The sequence below is a fragment of the Fragaria vesca genome, linkage group LG3 (genome assembly GCF_000184155.1).
Source record: "Fragaria vesca subsp. vesca linkage group LG3, FraVesHawaii_1.0, whole genome shotgun sequence".
In the NCBI taxonomy this organism is placed as follows: Eukaryota; Viridiplantae; Streptophyta; class Magnoliopsida; order Rosales; family Rosaceae; genus Fragaria; species Fragaria vesca.
Genome location: NC_020493.1, coordinates 27,489,152 through 27,498,191, shown reverse-complemented (window position 1 = coordinate 27,498,191; position 9,040 = coordinate 27,489,152). Strand labels below are relative to the sequence as shown.

Genomic DNA, 9,040 nt, shown 5'->3' with positions numbered 1-9,040 from the left:
CAACAAATGAACACTGTATTTGCATTGCAGGATATCTTAATACTAATTATATCCTACTTCATATATCAGGACCAAACGTTGTATTGCAGATAACAAAATTGTCAGTGGCGGATGCCTCTATACCCAGTGTGCGCCACATGCTTCAAGCAAATGAGGAAGAAGCTACAAAGCTAGCTCTGAATCTGCCCCAGATTATGATATGTAACTGGTAACACAACTAAAATCAATATTACCGACTTATATTCATATGGGTTGTGGAAATTCCTTCATGTCTGTATTTTATGGAATTGAATTTGTCTCTTCACTATGCAGTGTTAATTTGCATCCGCATCTGCAAAGTTTTATATGTCTGGGAGGTTAGAGACATTATATTGATGAAGTAGAGGGAAAAAGTGAAAATGAGGAAACATAGCAGTAAACAAACATGTTTACCTGCATGATTTTGACTTTGGCTGAATACATAAATTTGGTCCTGGTTAGTTTCGTTGTTTGAAAAAGTTCACACATCATAATATGCATTTTAATTGTTCCTGCTTGCTGTTAATTCTTTGTGAGCAGTCTTATTATTTCAAACCTCAAAGAATGATTGACTTGCTGGTAGCACTTTGCTTGCTACATTTCCTCACAGGGGAGCCAGAAGATCGTTGAAAGAGGACGTAGCAAGTTGATTTTTATTATGTAATTGTATTGTTTATATAACAGTTTCGGCTTATGAATTAAATGTTTATACAGCAGTTACAGCTTATGAATCAAATGGATGTTCTTTATCTTTTGTATGAACCTATATCAAGTTCTTTTGTTGTTTTGCATCCTCATGATTTCATGAGCTAGCCCGCAGTACTTACATTTTCGTCCCTGTGTCCCAGTTATTCACGGTTCTGTCATTTTCGCCCTAACCGCCTCTTCTGGGTTGCCACCGCACTATCACGCGTGTCTTCCTTCTGTTGCCACGCAGAAAGAGATAGAGACGACTAAGAAAGGCAGAAAGAGATAGAGACGGATGAGAAAGTGAAAGAGAACCCATTGAGAATGGTGATTGCTTCCGGAGGCAGTTTGCACCTAGAAAGCTACTACCGCTCATTAACTTCAGGTCAGTCTCCCAAGTCCCCCTTTGCCGGTTCTTTGCTTATAAATTTCTGAAATCTGGGTTTTGGGTGACTGTTTTCAATTACAATTTTGTACTTTTTCTATCTAATCGATCCACTGTTCACTGTGAGACATCTGCTCGCTATAGAAAAGTCTACAAAACCTCCTAACCCGCACCGCTTCCTCTGTTTCTTCATTGTTCATCTCTCTTCACATATCTGCACCGCTTCGTCATTATTTTCAGGTATCAATGTGAAAAGTAATCTCATCGATCCGAAGACTCAGATTGGTGTTCCAAATTGGGCGTCAAACGTGTATCCGGTCAGTTTTACATCTGCAATTCTATAAACTTTGTTCACTCTTTTACATCGACGTGATCCATTTCCTTCAATTGCGACTAATACAAACCTCTATAGACGATAGGTATAATGACGTTTGTTGTGTGGTATGAAAGAATTTGGAGGATAAGAAATTGCTGTGCTTGAAGATTGCAAACGGAAATATATTTTGTTTCTCATTCCTCTGAGTTTGTTTTGCTTCTCATTCCTCTGAGTTTGTTTTGCTTCTGTGGGAATTTATTGTTCAGCTATTGCAGATATCCAATAGCGGTGTCACTAAAAAAAAATGGTGAGTTATGTTTGTCGGTTTGTGGGTTATGTTTGGATCATGGATTTGTGATTGGTTTATGATGATTTGGTGGGTGAGTTGGAGTTCGGTAGGTGACAGTTGGGACCTGTAGATTGTTAGAGTTCAGGTACATGATCAGGGTGGGGCTGAGGTTATGTATAATTTTAGTTACGAGTCATTTCAAATTCTTATGTTTGTTACTGGTAGCAATCCAACTTCAAAATAGTGCTTAAATGCTCAGTTTTGTTCTTAGTCTAAGATTAGTTTCCGGTAGTGCTTTGATCATGCTAGCTGGTGTGACTTTGTTTCAATGTTTGAGAAATGAAAATCACAGCTTTGCATCATGAGTTCAGATGCGAAAAGTTAGTGAATTCAAAAATTTCTGAAAGTTAATGAATTCTAAAAGTTCTGAAATTTTGTGACTGGGGGTTGTTATACAATTGTTGTATATGAGAAGGGGATTTGCGATAATACAAATAAGTTGCAATACAACCCAATTACTGACTGTTAGAATGTTCTCTCCATGTGTCTAACCTATACAAGGTTACAATGCTCATGCATTTTATTCAAGATATTGTGATTACGCTGATGTAGTTATTTAATTTAATTTGGCAATTGTTGAATTTTTATTGCTGAATTAACTTCTATTGATTTTTCATGGCGCTTCAGGTGGCAATAGAGTTTTTGGAACGACTTCGAGTTGTAGAAGTATTTGTGCAGGTAAATGCTTATTTTCCTAACATGCAGCTGCTTTTCTTGGTTCATATCCTCTTTTCCCTCCACTGTTCTTGGTTAGGTAGTAAAAGAACCAAGCTTGCATTAGTTCCCAGATTTTCTTCATACCGTTGAATTCTCCGGAATGTATTCAGGGAATCCTATTATTGTATTTCTATAGGGTTCTATCTTCTTAACGTATGATTATTAGGGTTCTTTTGTCTTTGATATTGCTTTTGCTATGACTGACATAGTTATTTCCTTTTTTTTCCCTACCTTTTCACCAGTTTTGCAATTATCAGGTTTTCTTTTTCTTTGCTTATTCGCTTTCCTAATCTGAGATTCAAGGTCCTCATATGTACATATATATTTACATAGCTGGTCTGTTTAGTTATTTTTCATGTGTATAGTCTCTTGGGTATGTCGGTAAGTATCAACCCATGTTTTGGTTCCCCTTTCAATTTCCTCAGTTAATTGATTCAATGGATATTTACTAACTCTCTATGTTTGCAGGTAAGTGCTCTTAGGCAAGCTGTATAATTGGGAGTTATATATTGGAGTAGGTGAGTCTATGTTAAACTGATCTTCATCTTCATTAACTTTTATTTATTGTGTTTTCTATGAGTTGGGATGACAGTTGATACATATTGTCTACTACTTGCATATAGTTGTAAATACTCACCTTTGCTTTATCACACAGACCTCTCCTTGGTCCTTGCATATAGTCTTTCTTCTTACTTTAGTTTCACACCAACAATTTGATATGGTTTACGGTTGGTAATAATATGTGACTATTTAATGTTAGATAGTTGTTCGGGTTGTGCACAACAGACTCGGTCGCGTGTTGTTCTGCTTAGAGGAAGAAGAGGAGGTCTGAATATTGAAAAACAAAGAAAAAGGAGCTGGGAAAGCGAATAAGATGTGTCCAGGTTAGTGCTACAGGTGCTGTATTAATGGTAAAAACTTTTCTTCTGTAAAAGAGATTCTAATTTGCCGTTGCAGAGATAGGCCGATCTGCTAGAGCTGGGACATGTGAAATAGTTGTTTTGATTTATTGAATACAGTGACATTTCAAATTCTAAATGTTCCATGAACTTGGTTAGCAGTATTCTATAAGTTAATTTTGATCAATGGATGTTTCTTCTTATTGTATTCCTAAGCATGCACCATAATCTATCAAGGTTTAGCACTTCCAATACTTCATCTAAGTAGCTTCAATGACGTATCTCTTTGATATTTTGTTTTCATTGTTCATTTGTACCTGCTTCTGAGTCATATGGGTTCCTAATAGTTTAAGGGATGTGGTCATTTTCATCTAAGTTCACTCTGTTGTACATGCACTATTGTAAATGTGCTATCGTAAATGTATGCATTATGCATTTCCCGAATGTGATTGAAGCTGATCAAATGCATTGGTGCAATATTCTAACACTTGCAGAACTGAAACTGGAAGCTGAAATTCTGAAAGCTGAGACCTTGCATTAGCTGTTATGATGTTAATATTAATTCCTTTTGTGAAGCATCTGCATGTATTTAGCTCATACTATACAATTCTTGAAATGCAGTTGTCACACTAAATCACACATGGTTATGATCTTTTGTGGGATCTTAGGCTGTAAAGATATTGCGACTATTGTTCTGTTTACTCTGTATCTTGACCTAATATCTTCAGCTTTCTTCTTGGTTGTGTTGTTACTCTTTCATATTTTATTTAGATGTTGGTTAGATTCGTATATTAGAGTTCGTTCCTTAACTATGATGCATATTGCAGGTATGCGGCGTTGAAACCGAATGTCCTGAAGAAGAGGTTTTTTCCAGGAACGAACAAGGTGCTGATCAGATTGAAACAGCTCCAATTCATGGAGATGCGTCAGTTGAGAATGCAAATATAATAGGTATGCCTAAAGAATTGTTAATTAGATCAGATGTAGAGTCTCAATGGTTTGTTATTAAGCCCTGACAACAAGCTATGAACCCTAAATGGCAACAATCTCTACAGGCCTGTAAGGTTTGCTTCGATAACTTGGGTTTTAGGCATAAAATGGGTTTAGGAGCATGAACCTCCTCAAGAGGAGGTTGGAGTATGAAAGATCATTACTCTTTAACAGACTTGGATTAAATATGTGAGTTAAGCAAAAGAAAAGATGCATCTTATGTTTATCAAATACCTTTAATTACTTATTTAATGTTGTATTATCTATGACTAGATCGGCAGAATAATTGAACATTTCTTTGCATTTGTGTGAATGCCTGTGTGAATGACTGACTGACATTGTTGCTTAATATTCAAAGTACAATTTAAGAGACTATACACATATATGACAGAGATAAACCAGAGTTTATCATAATTGCAGATAGACATTGTTACTGTGTATAATAATCACCTGTGGACATCATCATGTCCTTTCTTTAATCTTTTGGTTATAGATTACATGATAGAACATAAAGTGTCCATTCACATATTTGAGCAGAGAATCCAGTGGAACAACTGAGCTTCATTACTAGAAAAGTAAAAAGATGAAGCCTGGTGTGGCACACTATCTTACCGCTCCTGATGTGTGCTAAGGTATTGTGGTAAGCTTGATCCATGGTTTTTAGTGTTAATATTGAGCTCAGTGAGAATCATAGTCCTTGGATTTTATAGTTTGAAGAAATTTTAAGATTCCCTATTTGCGTTTTTTGTTCGTTTTGATTTCAAACTTTTCAAGCATCATTATTTGAGACTCCAAAAACTGACCCAAAGAAAGTTGTTTCTATCTTGGGTGGAGGTGCTGGAACTTGGCGGTTTCCACTCATTAGCAGAAGAGCCAAGCCAACAGTAAGATATTACTCGTTACTTTTTTGTTGTTCAATCGAAGGTTTCCATATTGCAGAATAGTTTAGTATTGAAACTCATATATTGTGGATTTGGTTAAAATAAGAACTATAGTTCTTAGTTTTATACAAAATCAAAGCTTTCCTGATATTGTGTAGTAATACTTGAAACTATCTTGCATCAAATGAGATTCGGCATATTTCTGAACTTCTCACCATGAGGAGCTCAAAACTGAGGTAGTCACAGGTTCTCAAATTTTGGAAGCTCAATATGCAAATATGTAACAGCAATTTGATCAAAAAATGAGCAGAAAGAGTTTCTTTGAAAATTTGGCGTATCAAGGAACATCAGGAGATAAACAAGACTTGCCATGAAGATTTCAGTTCTGAAGCAGCAACAGATTTGCAACCTTTTAAAGATGAATGTGCAGAAGGATTGTAAGAGCTTGGCTGAAGAAATGATGGAGGGATCCTATATACATAATGATGAGAAGAAAAAGCTTCTTTGATTCTTTGAAGATACGAAAATTGAAGAAACAAGAGACTCATGTACCATACAAGATGGACATGTACCCATACAACAGGAGTCTTATACCATTACCAAAATGATGGTTACCCTGTTTGATGTCAATGAAAGTGTGACAGTTTGGAATGTTGGATACTGAAAAACCATTTCTTTCATATTGTAGAGTTAATTGTTTTTATTTACTGTGATAGTTTATTCAATATTTGAACAATTATTCCTGTGAGAATCTTTAGTCATCTTAGTGATATGCAACCATGTTAACCATGTTCTCAAGAGAAAGAAAAGTGATACGCAACCATAAAAAAAAACGGTGTTAAAAGTCCCCGCTGCAGCGCGCGGGCATACTGCCTTGTGTAACAGTAAGTCAGCAACCATCACATGTAATCAAGCGCATATGTGACCATTGAAACATTCATACTCTGATTCGAATCTCGTTGATTGGATCAATCTAACATATTGCATTTTTGCGTTGTAAAAGAGGTGATGAAAAAAAAAAAAAACTCACCGACGTGTATAAGATTCAAAACGGCGTCGTCTTAGGGTGAATCAACTTCATCTTCTACAGTCAAACACTGAGAAGAAAGAAAAAAAAAAAAAAAAACCCCTAGAGAAGAGGGCTCTCAGCTCAGACAATGCTCCCGCCATGAACTCTCACCACCCGTCGACCTCGAGATGAGCAGTCACCTTCGCGCCTTGGAGGGACTCTTTGTGGACATAATGATGCAAATGCTGACGAGATGTAAATCTTTCACTATGCTAACGAGATGTAAATCGAGATGCACTGATCTTGCTAGTGCCATGATGGGGAAGGTAAAAAGTACGGGAAACACAAATTTTTTCATTCACATTATTGTTCTAAATGGATTTACATCTCATCAGCTTAGGTTGATTCAACTGGTAAAATATTTTTTCATTCTGGTAAAATCTTTCGCTATAAGACTGTTACTTTTGTTAAGTATATCTTGGATATGAAGTGTAGAATATCATTCTTGGGGTAGTCTTTTGATAATTTTTTCTGTGAATTAAACCTTTTCCTTGATTTTTTTGGTGTTGTTTATTACTGTCGTTTGTCACGAGCTAGCAGTCAATGAATCATGAGCAGACAGTAAAGCGTCCTTATTATGGAATTGGGTTTTTTTTGGGCACTCATTGCCCTCTTATCACCAACGAGATTCTTAAGTTATTCTATGAATTCAACTATAATGTGCATGTTCAAAGAAAAATAATTTCACTTATTTTGCAATTGTTGTTCAAGTGCTTTCTTAAATTTGTGTTTCCTGTTATTTCAAGTTGGCCATATATGGGTCTAAAGCACCTTTTACCTTCACCGTCATGGCACTAGCAAGCTGATCATAAAAGTGAACTCCGCAGGTCATCAGAAGGCATTTCCAAGATCTTTCTTATGTTCATCTAGTGGTGCATACAGATTCTGAGGTCTGAGGATGACAGGGAGTCACTTATGGTAAGTAATTAATTTCCCCTCCGTGGGTTGCTCTTGACTTGGCACCTGTTGTTGTGAAATTCCGAATGTGCTTCAAATGTGAAGGATCTCAAATATTTTGCAGAATGAGGTGAAGGATGAGCATCTTAGACAAGTAGAATCCAAGGTTCAAGCTGCAGTGGGGTTTCGTCATGTTATTGACCTTCTTTCCTCAGAAAAAAAAAGAAAAAAAAAAAGAGAGCTTATTGTTGGTCACAATTGCTTTCTGGGTACAAATATCAGCTGTAGTTTCATAAACAGGATTGTTATGTTATATAGTTGCTAAGATGCCTTTTTTCTGTCATACAGATATTGCACATATATACAGCAAATTTGTAGGTCCTCTTCCTTCAACTGCTGAAGAATTCGTCTCTTCTGTTAACGAGTGGTTTCCACACATCATTGACACCAAATTACTCTTGAATGCTAAGACTGTGCTTCAACAACGGATGAAGAAATCCCAAACATCAGTCTCGTCAGCATTTACATCATTATGTCCACAAATGTCTCTGGGGGCGAAAAGCACTGATCTGGCATTCCAATTGTGTGTCAAAGTTGAGGTTCAGGTTGATGATGAGAAAACGAGTCCTGTATGAATAGTGAAATAAGAGGTCCTAAAATGGATATAGGACTCAATTATACGACTACGGTTGGAGTTGCCCTTATAACAATCCTTGCCCATCTTGTACCTCGTGGATCGGCTCAAAAGATAGTGACTACTTCATCTATAGGCAGATCTAGTACGGGAGCCTGAGGTGGATGACGGTACCTCGGGGAACATAGCCTTAGAGAGCTTCCCTGCATCCTCACCATGAGAGAGAGAGAGAGAGAGAGAGAGCTCAAAGAGACTGAGAAGAGAGCTCTGAGAGAGAACTCGAAATCGAATCCGAAATCATGATGTTGATTCAGACCGTAGTACACTATTATAGGATATCAAAACACAAAAGCAATCTCAGAAATCCGGGTTTCAAAGATCTGGGTTGTTGAGGCGAGAGAGAGAGACGGTTAGAGAAGAAAGTCCGAGAAGAGATTTGAGAAGGGAGTCGAAATTTGAACAAAGTTTAACAGAGATTTGAGAAACAGAAGAATAGTTTTAACGAAGTTCTTAACGGATTTAGTTTAACGGGCTTAACGAGTTAGATAACGAGGTTAGTGAGTCAGTTATTGCCACCTAAGCCAAGGAGACATGCAAAGGAACACAAGTGAATCACTTTAACTGGATGCCACGGATCGGCCCCTTATATCTCTCTCTTGTTCTGTTTCTCCTCTCTCTCCTTTTTCATCATCTCTATCCTAATTACTCTTCTCCTTCACAGTCTTAAATCCTTAGCCTAGTAAAAGCTCTGCTCTGAGATATCAGCTATGACGTTGAGCAGTATCTTGCGCTCCGCCGTAAAATACAAACCCTCCTCCGCCGCCGCCGCCAAACTCTTCTCCGCTTCCGGTAAGCTTTATCAATCTTAACTCTTTTCATCACTATTTGTAAGCAAAATCGAGAATTGAAACCCTATATAACTGGTTTAGAGTGGAAAAAATTGTTTGTTGATTGTTTTTGAGGTTTTTACCAGTAGCAGGCCGTATTCTTATTCTTATTTTCCCCCAAAATCAAAATCGATCTGGAATCCTCTCTCCCTCTCCCTCTCTCTTTCTTTATCTCTCTCACCCAAACACAAAATCAAAGGCCAAACCTGGCGCCGAGATTTTCGGGTTTCGACCAGTTGCTCCACCAATCGACCCATTTGGCTTCGGAAGTCGCCACCGAGTTGGTGCCGGTGATCGAAATTGAGGGCAAT

General features: G+C 37.4%; 2 non-coding genes across 2 annotated transcripts in view; both read left to right on the top strand.

Moving 5' to 3' along the window:
• LOC101301277 overlaps window positions 1-1,029 on the top strand; it is a 1,871-nt gene extending 842 nt beyond the window's left edge. The window contains exons 3-4 of the transcript XR_184338.1: window positions 70-208; window positions 867-1,029. This is a non-coding gene — a transcript (uncharacterized LOC101301277). The remainder of the gene's footprint in view (window positions 1-69; window positions 209-866) is intronic.
• Window positions 1,030-2,701: 1,672 nt separating this feature from the next.
• Window positions 2,702-5,983, top strand: LOC101301089. The gene is made up of 3 exons (XR_184337.1): window positions 2,702-2,990; window positions 3,233-3,356; window positions 4,199-5,983. It is a non-coding gene; the product is annotated as an uncharacterized LOC101301089 (transcript).
• Window positions 5,984-9,040: the final 3,057 nt, after the last annotated feature.